At 29.6% G+C, this 15,909-nt stretch overlaps 2 long non-coding RNA genes across 2 annotated transcripts; one reads left to right on the forward strand and one right to left on the reverse strand.

Annotated features, from left to right (window-relative positions):
* Positions 1–649: 649 nt before the first annotated feature.
* LOC145330136 (uncharacterized) lies at positions 650–10,821 on the reverse strand. Its single transcript, XR_013883271.1, has 13 exons — positions 10,447–10,821; positions 10,022–10,104; positions 9,761–9,811; positions 9,103–9,193; positions 7,992–8,587; positions 7,619–7,685; positions 7,089–7,166; positions 5,954–6,072; positions 5,388–5,443; positions 4,645–4,748; positions 2,342–2,426; positions 1,900–1,948; positions 650–675 (listed from the first exon to the last, which is right to left on the reverse strand). It is a non-coding gene; the product is annotated as an uncharacterized LOC145330136 (long non-coding RNA).
* On the forward strand, positions 2,339–11,868 carry LOC145330137 (uncharacterized). The gene is made up of 3 exons (XR_013883272.1): positions 2,339–2,449; positions 9,722–9,841; positions 11,322–11,868. It is a non-coding gene; the product is annotated as an uncharacterized LOC145330137 (long non-coding RNA).
* Positions 11,869–15,909: the final 4,041 nt, after the last annotated feature.

Genomic DNA, 15,909 nt, shown 5'->3' on the forward strand with positions numbered 1-15,909 from the left:
TAAAAAAGTTCAAAATCAACAGATTATTTATTCGTTTCTTTTATCACATCTTTAAATTTAAAAAGCACAACCATTTCCTTTATAATCAAACTTAAAATATTACAGGCCTTTGGTGGAAGAATGGTTGTCAGACTGAGATTGTTTTAAGCAGTCAATGAACTTGTCACACACCAGGGTTCATAACCCGGTGACTCATACACTTGTTAAGACAGAAAGAAAGTGAAAAAAGGGAAAGTTTTACCCTAAAAAGTGACAACCCCAATAAACAGTTATCCACAGATCAAAAACTAGACGTCTAGTATACCAAATTTCACCATGTTAGAAAGTGAAAATATCAGTGATTTAGACGTCTAAAACCAACAACCACAAAAGCTTAGACGTCTGATATGTGACAATCATAGCAACAGATAGCCAAGAGGGCCATTAATTATGGTTAAAACCAGACGTCTAGGGGGCGCAACAAGCGTCCCCAAAAGTATAAAAGGAAGGGATTTCTGGAAATTCCTCACTCTTCTTACAACCATCAAACTTAAAGCATCTCACTTGTAGAACATAGTCCATAGAAAATTAATTCCAGATCTATAGAAATCCAGTAAGTTTTACTACAAAAACTTTGGTTAAATTACCTTAATCATATCAAGGATATTCCAAACACCAGTGGTTGAATTTGACTACCTGAAATAATTGACATTTGATAACAATTTCATTAAGCCAAAGGTTTAAGTAATATTAATTAAAGCCTCTGTAATTCTAACACTATTGGTTGATTTTAATCTTAAAAATCCGAAACTAAAGTTTAAGTAACATTTATTTAAGGCCTTAGTAATTCTAACACTATTGGTTGATTTTAATTTAAAATCCTAAACCAAAGTTTTAAGTAACATTTGTTTAAAGCCTCAATAAACATTTAACATCATTGATTGATTTAACAATTTAAATCCTAAGCCAAAGTTTGAAGTAACATTTATTTAAAGCCTCAGATAACATTTAACACCATTAATTGGTTATTTAATTTTAATTTTTAACTAAGCATTAAGTAAAAGATTTGTTTTAAAAGCCTCATTAAAAGTCCGACGCTATTGATTGATTATCATTTTAAAATAAAGAAATAATTTTGAATAGTAATTAATACTTAAATAATTAATAATCCATTGAGATAGGTATACCTATCACGTCTGTAATTAAGTATTTATTAATTAATAATTCTTTGTGTTAAATAAGTTTTGTATACAATTTTGTTTGGTTTAATTCTAAATTATTGCAACTATTTTGAATTTAGATTGTACTGTCTTGTCCTTTTAAGTCATAAGTATAACTCCACCTATTATATATCCAATATTATTAAATCTTGAATTGTTTTGTCTTGTAAAATTAGTCCATAAGTATTATTCCACCATTTATATAAATCTAATATCATTAAATCTTGAGATCTTGTAATTCAATTAAAATCTAATTAATATTTTGTGATTGTTTTGTGTTTAAATAAGTCTTGTAAAATAAAATTATAAAATAATAAGGAATTAGTTATTAATTGGTAAAACTCGTTTTGAAAACTACTCTATAATTTACCTAGCTCGAATAAAACACTGTCAAGGGAATTAGTGGCAAATCGTTAAGAAAGGGAGAACCTTATCGGTTAGAATTGGGTTTCCTTGAGAGTCGGGACTAGGATTAACTACTTACTGAACCAACATTTAAAGGATTGCTTTGCAGGTTAGGAAGGCTGATACGTACGTCTTCTAATTTCAAAGGATAGATAGGTTAAAATCTGCTCTTTTGATAACGCAAGGTATAGAATAGCGGTAAACGCTATCATCACTCCTACAGGTGGTGCGACCGTCCTTTTGAATCTTAGATAGATAAGAATTATTAAGAAAATTTTTAATTAAGTTCTCTTACCTTATTTTTCTATACGAACCCATAGCATTTTACCAAGAACATTGACTTCCTTGATATATACTTAATATTTTTGACAATCTATATCTTGTACAAGACAAAACAACTTCTCTATACTATCATATTACTATTTTTAATTGCGTCAATTGACACTAAAATAACAGCCAATAATTTAGTTTATAAACTTGAATTAGACAATTTAAAATCTGATAAAGCACTTGAAAATTTTGCTATTTTTTTAGATATAACTCAAAGGATACCTCTTATTTTTATTCTAATTGACATTATAACTTTAATTTGCTACTAATAAACTCTTTTCCAACTTTTTTTCATAGTTCTCGAATTCTTTTCCTATCGGATTGTGTATTCTACACCATTAATAAGTATTTCTAAATTGCTGTGAAAAACTTTCTGTGATAATAACACTTAGTAATATTAAGGAGACCTGTGATTTCTGACGGATCCGGTATATAACACCACAACATCAACAGAGAAGAGTCCCGTCAATACAGCGATCTTTGGTCTTCTACCTGAAAAACATTCAAAATTTTAGGTAAGTGTATTGCCTTATCTTTTATTATTTTCGTATCCTTATTAGGTTTAGTAGCTTTATCTATTTTTAATATACAATTGTTAAAAAGTTTTGCTGAATTTATAAATCAATTTTTCTCAACTTTTGAAAATATTATAAAACTAATTAAGTCAAAATATGACAAGCATCTTTAAAAGAAGCGAAAAATCCCCCTCGAGACCTACGTCACAGGCGGGGTCAATCATAATGGAATCTCAAAATACAGATAATAATTTAATAAATGATGATCATCATAATAATCTAATTACTGAAAATGTGGCAAAAACATTACAAGACCCTATCGGTCGATTACTTTTAAACCTAGCTAGCACTTCAATTGCTTTGAGTAAAAAATCTGACATTCCTGCTCCAAATCTTGATATAGAAGACATAAGTAATGATTATCAAGAACATTTACAACAAAATAAAAAACGCATTGAAAAAGAAATCAGAGAAGAAAAATTAAAATTAGATCACTTAATAAAAAATTATACAGCGGATAAAAAATTTACAACCATGGAAACTATAGTGGCCCCATCAAAATATTCTCCTACAGATATCTTAACTCATGATGAGTATAAAAGAAACTTAGCTCATAATCTATTTCCAAAAAAACAATTCAACACTAAAAGTCCTTCCTCTCCTTCCATTGCTGAACACTTAACAAATCTTAACGAGTTTCAGGAGGACATGTGTTTATCAGAGGCTGAATTTAAAAGATTCCTACAAAAAAGTTTTACAAATGAACCTTATCAGTTTATATCTGATCAAATAAGCTCAAAATTGCCTATTAGCGATATCTATTCAAACCTATTAAAAAAATATGATACTCGCATAAATCCATTCCAAGCTAGAGATAAATTATTACAATATAATCCTCCCCCTAATTCAACCTTATCAAGTATTGAATCAGACATTCTTGAATTAGGGAACCGTGCGGCACTTATTCATGATGAAACCTCCAGAAATTCATGCTTTAATGCTGAAGTCATAAGTGCTTTAAAGAAAGCATTGCCCCGCCAATGCTCAGAGTACGTACTTAAAGCTGAAAAAGAGTGCAATGCTTACTACGGCCGTAACGCATCTTTTGCTGAATTTAGTACTTCATTAAAAGTTTATTCTGACCTCATAGATCTAGAATTAGAAAAACTTTATGCTAGCAAACCAATGAAGTCTATACATTACAGCAAATACAATACACCTAGACACTCTGTAAATGCTTTAAATTTTGATGAAAATCGTAGATCTACGTATAATAATAATAATCATGCAAAATCTAGCTATAATAATTATAGAAATAATAGGCACTTCATCAATAATCTCGATATAGAAGATAATTATATATTTTATAATAATGGATCCAATTTCTCTAATCATAACAGGAGCTATATAAATTCATTAGATATTGGCGGGACGCCCCAATACTCTAGAAATTATTCAAATAACTCCAATAATAATAATAAAAATCATTATAATAATCAATCTTCTTATATAAATAGAAAGCCACAATATAATCCTGGTCAAAGTTACCAAAGAAATAATAATAGCAACAGAAACAACATTAATAATTACAGGAATAATAATAATTATAAAAATAATAATAATATTAACAATGCTAGCTATAGTAAACAGCCTCATAACCAATATAAAAATGGCCAATATAATCCGCAAAATTTTTCTAAACGTCTTAGAGACCAATTCTTCGATAATTTTGGTTCTCACAAATATCACCACAATAAACCTGTAGAAGAATATAAAAATAAAATTAATTGCCCTCTATGCGGTGATTCTGGGCATGAATCAACTAGATGCAGACAAATGCGTTTAGATAATGGTAAATTAAAAGTTCAGCCACCAACAAATGTACCTTGCACCATCTGCCTTAAAGCAACAAAAAATGAAATGAAACTTCTCCACCCTGAACACTTATGTTTTCGCAGACCCGCTTTTATTCAAGCCAAAAGGGAAGGAAAACACAGGGATTATGATATGAGAGTAGTGAATCAAGAATATAGAAATCGAATTAAATCACAATAGCAACTAAATGTGATTTCTTTAAACACCCTAAAATCTGACAAGCACCAACTTATTTTTATGGATCTAAAACCTACATATGGACGGAAACTATATATACCAATGTTAATACATCTAACTAATAATGACTATAGATCATGTACCTCTATGCTGGATACAGGTGCTGATTTATCTATTTGTTCTTTTTCTTATTTAAAAGATTTGTTTCCATACTTTGATGATGATGAATGGGATGACATGATTCAACCTACAAATATTAGTTTAAAGTCTTACACGGGTCACAAAATACCTTTATTAGGAACGATCGATTTTAAAGTTAAATTTGATTATAAAGATAAGCCACAAATTATTAAACTGTACATTGTTAAATTCCAAGATAGATTTCAATGCAAACACCCAGTTATTTTATCATTAACAGATTTTCTTAATTTAAACTTAATTATTAAAAGTCTTAAAGCCGATAATTATATGCAACCAATAGTATACAAATCAAATGATTTAGAACAAGAAATTCCTAGCTACTTTGATACTGATGAAAATTTAAATTTAGCTCATGCTTTTCTTAATGATTTTAAACCTAAAGAAATAACAGAAATCTATTTTCAATTATCCCCAGCTTCAAAATTTTTAGAAAACGATCACGTGATTATAAGTCAGGACCACATTCCTTACTCTCAACATTATAATATTAAAATTTTTCCTTCAACTAGTTTTGTTCAAAGATACAGAAATAAAATGTCTGTAATAGCAAAAGTTCAAAATGTAGGACCTATGACTTATAATGGCGCAATCCAGGGATATGTAGATTTTATTGAACAAAGCCAGGAACTTACTGTTATAAATCATATTTCCATAAATTCTTACATTGAGAATAAAATTAACTTACTGCATGAAGTCTCTTTCCTTGACAGTTCAATCACTCCAATAGGTGAAATCACTCTTCTAAAAAATATAGATGATAAAACTAAGACCGCAAACATAGATCAAAATATTTTTAATTTAGATTTTAACTTTGCAGAAGATTTTATAGGTAACCCAGATGCAATTAATAATGACGTTAAAGATCCAAAATATAGCTTGTCAGAAGAAAGGGATAGGGTAGAGGAATCACCTATTACATTAACTAAAGAACAGGAAGATTCTTTCCTTGATGATAATGAAACAATACAATTAGGCTTTAAGCCAAACACTAAAGATATTGTACCTGAAGACTTACAACCCTCAGGTTTTTCAATTCCTTCAAATTATTACGAAAATGCATCAGACATTATATTAGAAAACAATTATGATGCTGAACACTGGCCATATATAAAAGACATTTTTATTGATAAATATCCACAAATAATCTCACTACACTCTCTGGACGCAGGTAAAATCAGCGACACTCTTGGTTTTTATAAAATTACACTTAAACCACATGTCTCTCTTCCAAAAACCAGAAAATGTTATTACCTGGCTCCAATGGAACTGGCACAGTTAAGAGAAATTCTTCGAATTCTTGAAAAACTTGGCATTGTCAGCAAGGCCAGCACATCAGGTTCGGAACTCAGTCAGTTTGCCAGTCCTTGTTTCTTAATTGCAAAATCTAATAAAGCTCAAACAGCAAGATTAGTTGTCAATTACAAACTACTTAACGAGCTTATAACCATAGAGCCTCCACTCATACCTACGGTTAGCTCAATCCTTAATAAATTAAGAGATGCTTCCTTTTACAGTGTCATAGACCTAAAAAATGCATTTAATTCCATAAGCATACATCCAGACTGCCGCAAGTACACCCAATTCGCAACACAAATTGGAGCCTATCAAATGAATTCACTATGCACAGGATTGGCCAGCTCTCCATCTATATTGGCTCGTTTCACAGATATGATCATTAATCATGTTCCTAGTAGAGATAAAAATAATACAATAATCTTTGATGACAATGGTTATCCTCTCATGTTGCCAGATTACCTGGATTTCTGTGACACCTACTACGACGACATTGTTGTCTTCACACCTGCAAAAGATACTTATGAGGAAAGTGTTAAATTTCATTTCCAATGCATAGAAAAATTAGTTTCTCGCTTAGCTTTTCACAAATGTAAAATCTCCATAGAAAAAGCATCCTTTTGTAAAAGCAAAATCAACATTTTGGGATGGTATGTGTGCAACAACTTTATACAAGCCGACCCCAAAAGGGTCGAAAAAGTGTTGCAAGCACCCATGCCAAAATCTAAAGAATGTCTGCAATCATATTTAGGTATGTTAAATTCTTTCAGAACAGTTTGTGGATTTGACGTATTTAAAGACATAAAACACATAACAGCACTCACAAGCGATAAAACAAAATTCATTATGAAAGATTCACATAAAAAAGTAATTATGGATTTAAATAAAACCTTATCATCAGCTCCATTGTACTCAAAAATTGTACAACCTGGAGTTCCCAAAATTCTTATGACAGATGCCGCCAGCGCATCAGGTTCTCAGTATAGCTGCGTCCTAGCACAAATTATTCCAGCAAAATTCCCAAAATTAAAAGTCCCAGAATACATCAACATGGACGATAAAACACACAGAATAATTTATGATTTAAAATTACCTTATAAACCTATCTTTTATCCAAGAGCAGACCAATCTCACAAAGCATTCATGGCAGACTTAAAAACATCTCAACCACCTAAACATGAATATCTATTAGATAAAACTTTAGGATATGGTGAAGATGTAAAAAACTCTTTTAGTCATAGTCTCAAGTTATTACTAAAAGTCTCAAATTGTCCTACAGAATTCAATACAATTTGTAAGAAAATGGTGACCTATATTAGGGACCACATCCTCCACCCGCAGATATTAGAAAACACATACATGTCAAACCGTCATATGATGAAAGATTTCATTAAAAATATGGAAAACGGAGATATTTCCATAGACAAAGATTTAAATGTTTTTGATGCTCTAGCACGTGTACTATACAAATCAGTAATAATAATAAACTCAACAGATAAATTCAATAACCAAAAACAAATTATCTTTAATGCACCTAAACTTAAAAGTGCAGCACCCCTCATTTTTCTACTTTATGAATCAAAAGACACTCTAATTGTAAGACCAGCAATAAATATTTCTTACCCAGAATATCAGCTCAGCAAACACAGAGGAACTTTTGAAATTATCTGTTATCACACAAAGTCTATACCTGAAACAGTAGAAAGTAATGCTATATATACTCTAGAACTTAATGCACTTCTAGATGCCTTACATGCTACGGAGCACCTTCGAGGCTTCGACCCAACTCTAGCATTATGTGATAATAAAACAGTCCTCTGGATGTATAATGAAGGAGTCACAAAATCATGTAGAAAAATGAAACGATGGGGATTAATTATTAAACATGACCATAAAACTGTTACACTTGCATTTTTAAGTTCAAAAAACAACCCAGCAGATTATCTAAGCAGAAAATTTCAAGTCCCAAAACATGAAAGAGTAAAAATACAATTACCTCTGTATGTGAAGGACAGCTTAGATGACAATATGCCTGCTGAGGAGATGTCCATTGGCGACTGGGCCAAATGGGTAGTACAACATCCACAGTTTGTTGAGTACAAAGATCCAAAACCTGAAAAATCATTATCAGTCAACAACATTACAGCATACTCCATTCCTGAAGTACATATTAACCTCTTATCTCAAATCTCTAGAGAAAAATTTGAAAAAGATTTTAAAGAGACAAAACTCAGCAAAAAAGTCTTAGGCTCTAGTCTTTCATACAATAAAATAATCGAAAATTTAACTTCAATCTTTCAACCATTGAAAGATTTAGAAAAAGTTCTAACCACTCAAAGAATTATTGATGAACAAAAATTAGAATACAAAGACATTTACATCCAAGCATTAACGGAAGACACTTATGTACATAACAATAATAAATACAAAATTAAAAATGCACTTTTATATTACATTGACAAAGATGACATTCCAAAACTCTATATTCCTTCTAAGCTATTATATGCATATATAGCTTCTGCTCACCTGGCTACGAACCATTCTGGCAAAGATAAAATGATTCTTAATCTCCAAAATTATTTTCATCCTCGCCTAAAAGAATATGTTGATAAATTTACAAAAACTTGTTATGCATGTCAGCTTGTAAATCAGTACTCTAAAAATGAAAAATTAGGATTCTATCCAATCAGCGACCAGGCAGGTGAAATTTTACACATGGACCTAATAGAAAGTCTTCCTAGTAGTAGTGGTTTTGTGCATATACTGATTGTAAAATGTCCAGCTACAAATTTCATAAATTGCTTCCCCGTAGTCAATAAGACAAGCGAGGAATTCTTACATATTTTTCAAAATTACATATTTCAATTTTGGCACCCAAAAAGCATACTTGCTGACAACGCCCCATTCTTTGTATCAAAAAAGACAATCTCAACTTTAGCTTTCTTAAAATGTAGAATGTTTTATTCCTCAGCCTTCTCAGGATTTAGCCATGGAGGGATAGAAAGATACGTGGGGTTGTTTAAAACATATTTCAAAAAAGTCTTGGCAATTAGTCCATCATTCAATTGGAGTTTCCTCTGCTGCTCTGTCAGTCTATTGCATAATACCTCAAAAATTCACAAAACAGGCTACTCTCCAGCTGAACTTATCTTCGGACCAGGTGTACATTTGTCAGAAAATCCGCTTCTATCAGACAACCTACCTAAAATACATCCAAATGCTCATATCCATATTGACCAAATAAAAGAAAAACATAACTTTCTACAAAAAATATGGAAAGAAGCACAATTAAAAATTAAAAAAGTTAATGTAGATAGAACAACATACAAAAATAAAAATAGAATCACCAGAGATTATAAAATTGGAGACATTGTATTTGTAAAAGATCAATCCAAAATCTTAGGTAATACACGACCGTTAAAAACAACTTATTATCAAACACCCTTTGTTATCGTACAACTCCCTGAAAAAGCTGTAGTAGTAAAAGCTATATCTAATTTAAATAATAAACAATTAAGAAGAAACAGGAATGAGATAAAAAAATACATTCCTTCAGACCCCCTATTTGACCCCCTCCCCCCTTCTGTTAAAAATATTTGCCTAAAACAGTATGAGGATATAAATAAAGAAGAATTAGATAATCTTTTATCATCAGATAATATAGTTCTTGAAGAAATATTTAACACACCTGAGGAAATTATTGACGACGAAATTGCAATTGTTAAGGAACTTGAGAACGGAGTTGTCCCCATAGAGCCCGTTGACCTACCTGAAGACCACAACGACGAAGACAAACAGATTGTAACAAGATCAGCCCTTAAAAAAGCACAAAATCAGAATAAAAAGGTAAATTTTAATTCAAAAGTTGATATTAAGATTTTTGATTCATAATGCTATTAAAATATCTATTAATATTAATCCTTCCATCGTCAATATTTTCTTTGCAATTTTTCTTAATCGACACTATTACTACTAATATGTATGATTATAAATTTGAAACAATTATAAAACTTGAATGTAAATTACCTGATATTAACAAAATTAATACAACAGTATTCAGTATTTATGATCAAGCAAATACAAAATTCCCATTGCCTGCAAGTAACGACCTACAATATAACACGCTAATAACAAATGAGTATTATGTACATTTATCATTAGTAAATACTCAGATACAAAAAATTATGGAAATAAACAAAAAATTTACTGAATTACAGCAATATTACACACAAGAGGTTCCATCGCCTTATCACCAATCTGGTAAATTTGAAGTATCTGAGAAATTTTTAAATGATACCCTTAATGCATTAAACTATTTAAATGCGGTCACAAAAGTAACATTTGATAAATATACTACTTGGGACGCTTTTAAAGCCAACCATCAATCCTTTTCATCAATCATTATCCAATTTCGATTTATACAAGAAACACTAAGTTATTTATTTACTAACCTGGACTCACATTATGAAGCCATAAAACAAGCCAAACAAAACATAATCACAGATCGCTTGGCCTCTGCCATCTCGACTTTTGAATACAACACACCTAAAACAGACATTAAAATAATTGATTCATTTATTAAGGATGGTATACCTACGTATTATATTAAAAAGATTGAATATCACAACCAAAAAACAGGAAACAAACTACTTCCTGTATATTATAATAATTTTGGTTTAGAAGAAGGTTATCTTTTTGATCCTTCAATACATAAATATATTAAGCCATCAGATAAATCTTTATCTTATAAACAAAGGATTAATCTTAATAAATGTCTAACAGCCTTAAACTCAGAAAATTTTAATGATACATTAAAATTTTGTGAATTTCAATATAACCCATCAATTACCTTTACACCAACAAATGAAGGAGTTTTGCTACATAAAGCCAGCCAATTAACTATTAATGCTATAAATAATCAATTAAATGTTGATTTAGCTCAATCAGATTTACCTGCACATATAACTTTTGATGGTAATTTATCATTCTTAGACATGGAGATTGGTTTAGTATCCTTCAAGCGTAACTCAGCAATAGATGTCGAGGAATCTACATTTTCTCACAATAGAATAGATTACATGACAGATTATTTAAGAAAAAAAGAAGATAAAGTTAAAAATAATCTGACATTTCCTGAATATGTTGAAGATAATTACGTAGGCATATTAATTGATATTTCAGCTGTAGGATTAGTAGTTATTCTCGTAGCAATAGTGCAAAAACTTTTCTTAAAATCTACACGTCATTGTAAAAGAGTACCAATGGAAAATAGCATTATTAAAATGGTAAGAAAAAATCATGCATAATTCTTTTTTTTTTGTTTCAGATGTATAACATATCCAGCACCATCAGAAACAATATATTGAACGTGGACGAAATAATAGACAGATCCTTATTAAAATTTAAACACCTTACGCCAGCTGAAAAAGATCTTTTTAGAGATAGAATCTTAAAACCTAATCTAGAGATCATTATAAAACATAAAGACCTCATTTTTATTTCTAATTTATGTAATGCCGCTATTATCTATAAACAACTAAATCCTTCAATAAATTTCGCACCTAGAGTGCTTAATTTCATCCTCCGAAATCATCTGCCTTATTTCTACTATGTATTTTACATATTCTTTGATGCTATGTCTATTTCAGAACGTAAAAAATTCGGATTTGACATCAATCTTTATAGCGACACATTTTTTAGAAATACGACAAATGATACTATTTAAATTACAATTTTGTTTGTGTATTTATTAATATAATTATTGTACATTATTTCTGTTATATTTTTTTTACCTTTATCGATTCCAACCAATTCAAACTAATCATATGAGTAAATCTAAGCTATATACTACACACTTTCATAATTCAATGCATCTAAGCATATTTCTATTGAATTACATTACTTAATATCCGCCATATTAATTGATTAACTAAGTTAAGTCCCAAGCATTAATTTATAATTAACCCTTCCTAATAATAAGTATAATTAATCTAATCTCGAAATCGATTCACCCTAATTATTGTATAATATGGTTTTAACAATTACTGTGTAAATACCCCCCCCATACTGGAATCGACCCATTCTAATTTAGCCTAAGCTGTATAGAACACGCTTAATCTTTTTCTAATATACATAAACACGTTTCCGCGTCTAGCAAATAATTTTCTCCTTTCGTACCTAATAATATTCTTTTTATATATATATACGTGAAATTAAACCTTTAATCATCTTATTATCTATCTATTTAATTGTAACACTGCTTTTTTATTTTTTTTCGTTAAATAAAATCTCTGACCTAATCTTTATTTTTTTTACTAAGCAATATAAAACACGCTTTGCATTAAACCTTCAAACGCTCATTTATTTATTTTATCAAAGTAACGAACAGTTCAAATTAACTTCTCACCTGTATATTAATCTCATTGTTAAGTATTATGAAGCATTTTTAACTTATAATTCTACAAAATAAAAGTTAAACCTTCTATTCTTACCTAATAATTTCATTAATCGCATTATTACCTATTTTTATTAAATACTAAGCTTTATAGAACATTTTTGCAAACAAATATTCAATAACGGTTAACTTATTTCCATCCTGTAATCCAAATTTCTAGTCCTCCTTGATTGCTAACATAAATCTTCAAATATTTGGCCAACGGTTTCTCTACATCTATTTTCAGCAGATGAAAACTTCTTGTCAATTTTCTTACCAAATATTTACCGCATAAATCTTACAACCTACCATTTAAATTAATGTTTATAACCATAAAGATAACGAAATCTCAATATTTATCTAAATATCTTAATACCACCCCATAAATTTTATAACCCCCTCCCCTCCGCACAAGCTTATTGTATCCTCGTGCCATAAATCTTTTTTGGTCCACTAAACACACAAGTTAAATTGCCCCTACTTATTTTCTAACCAAAATTTTACAATGTATTTTTCACCCATTGTATTCAAACTAACCTGCTCCTACTCAATAAACTTTAACCTTACTAACAACCACATAATAGTACAAATTTTAGAATTATATTCGAAATAAATAAAACTTTTTTTTTAATCTTAATCAAAATAACTAGGTATTACGTTTTAAATTGGTTTATCATAACACCTTTTCTTTTCATAAAATCAGTTTTTTTTTACGAGATCTTAAAAACAGATTTACATTAAAATTTATGTATCGGAAATATACAACTAGGTATTATCAAATTAAGAAAAAAGACGCAATCGATTAATCATCTTTATCTTTTAAAACGACCATTTAAAGATTAATATTTTAATTAGATTTGTAAAACATTCAACCTTTATGATCTTTTAAAATAAATTCTGACCTCGAAATTTCCGTACATTTAAAACAATTTTTATTCCAAGGACGTGAAAAATTTTTTAAAACATTTTTCTTTCACTAAAACTAGTTCCAATCTTTCCGAAACATTTATAAAGAATCAAACAATATTCATATGAAAACATTCACCTCGAAATTATTTTAATACACTCACTTGTTTAATTCTTTATCAAATTTTAATTTATTAATTTATAGATAAAATAAGAAAAGAAAACGTGAAATTTATAAACCACTTTTATTTTAATTTTCGTCTTAAAACAACGTTACATAAATTTCTGTCACATAATTACTAAAAACAGGTACAAGTTCTTTTTGAAATATAAGCGTAATTTAGTCAAATACTCTAATCTTTTATATACAAATTTCTTAGGTACAATTTTTTTTATCACAAGAATGCTAATAATATTATAAAACGATCTTTTCTAAACTTTAAAATCTTTAAAAATTGCAAATTTTAGTTTAATTTATACAAACTTTACATATTTACAAATAAATTTTGAAAATTTACATCCTTGTTAAAATAATGAAGATAAATACAGATTTCCACTAGCTTCGCTCAAAATATTTTAACACCATAACCCATAAATCTTATAGTACAAAAGAATGATTCCCCTTAATACAACAGATTTTAAACGCTACTTGATTTACATAGCACTTAACTAACACCCATAATTCTTCTTGTTCCCTTTAATTAACCATCTATTCATATAAATTATTTCCGATACGTTAAGAAGCTAATAAAAATCTATTTTTACCTCCACTTATACAAATAGGTGTTAAATTAATGTATCTCGAAACAAATTACTTTCTTTAGTTATACCAATATCAATTTAATGATAAATTAAAATCTATCATATTTTACTTCTGTTATTATACAGTGGTGTGTCTTTCTTTAACATTCCTGAAGAGTATTCTAAAATTTTTTAACAATTTTATTTAAACCCTCCATCCAACCCACGCCATTAAAATGACGCACTCCATTTTTAAACTTTTACTTAAATTTTACGCAAATACTTAACAAATATATTTAAGTTTCATAATTTCGAAGTAAAGACTTTCTTAAAATACTACAGTATAAATTCTCCAGGACGTCCAAGCCTTAAGACACACACCTGATAATAAAGAATTTTTGAATATCAAATTTAGAATTTTAAAAACAGAAATAGTCCTTTAATTTAACTTTAAACCAAAATCTTAACACCAAATCTTAAATATTTTATATTAATTAACTTTAAGAATTTAGTCAAAAACTAAAATTCTTTTATTTTTTGAGAAAAAGCCATTCCAAACCTGACAATAGTGCATAAATAAATTAACCCCCTAAATTTATTACTTTCAAAGCACTAAACTCTAAATCCTTATTCCATACATATTTCCCCTAATTTTACAACCTTTAAATTTCCCTTAATATCCCTTGATAAATTTTTCTTTACACTTACTTTCATTCCAATAATAAATCTAACGATACCCAATATTAAGATATAATGTTCAATAGCCTAAACCCCCCCCCTCCAAACAAATGTTATTCAGTTGTCAGGAATGTAGTGGTCTTTTCCTCTAAAAATATACATCATAATTAATACATAGGTTATAACATTCTAGTAAAGATTTTCTCATCCTAACTTAAATCCTTGCGCCCGAGAAGAAATATTAATTCCTTAAAATCTTAATTTCATCCTAACCTAAATCTCTGCGCCCGGAAAGAAACTTAATTCTTTTCAATTTTATTACCCCCCCCCAAATCTAACCCCCACTTTAAAATTAAATTCATCCCAACCTAAATCTCTGCGCCCGGAAAGAAACTTAATTCTTTCAATTTTATTACCCCCCCCAAATCTAACACCCACCTTAAAATTAAAATTCGTCCTAACCTAAATCTCTGCGCCCGAATAGAAATCTTAATTCTTTAAATTTTATTCCCCCCCCCAAAATTAAACCCCACCTAAAATTCGTCCTAACCTAAATCTCTGCGCCCGAATAGAAATCTTAATTCCTTAAATTTTATTCCCCCCCCCAAATATTAACCCCAACCTAAAATTCGCCCTAACTTAAGTCTCTGCGCCCGAAAAGAAATCTTAATTCTTTTCAATTTTATTACCCCCCCCCAAATTTAACCCCCACCTTAAAATTAAATTCGCCCTAACTTAAGTCTCTGCACCCGAGAAGAAATATTAACTCCTTAAATTTTAAAATACCCCACCTTAAAATTAAATTCGTCCCAAATCTCTGCGCCCGAAAAGAAATCTTAATTCTTTTCAATTTTATTACCCCCCCCCAAATTTAACCCCCACCTTTTCGACCATTTTTACAATTAAAATTACGTATTTAAATACCTACCCACAATTTTTTTACTTTCGTTTCCTTTTATCCTGTAAAATTTCTTTCCATTCATATACTAAACCACTACAATCCTTTATTCTACAACCTCCCCCCCTATTTTTCTACCCCCCCTAAAAGTTAATACAATCCAACATATCTTTTTCCTTATCCAACTGCTAATCCTAGATTAAATACGTACCCTAAATTTAAACCCTTCTAACAAATAAATAACTTAACCCATCGAAA

This window comes from Acartia tonsa, chromosome 10 (assembly GCF_053477335.1).
Source record: "Acartia tonsa isolate MP-2025a chromosome 10, ASM5347733v1, whole genome shotgun sequence".
Lineage (NCBI taxonomy): Eukaryota > Metazoa > Arthropoda > Copepoda > Calanoida > Acartiidae > Acartia > Acartia tonsa.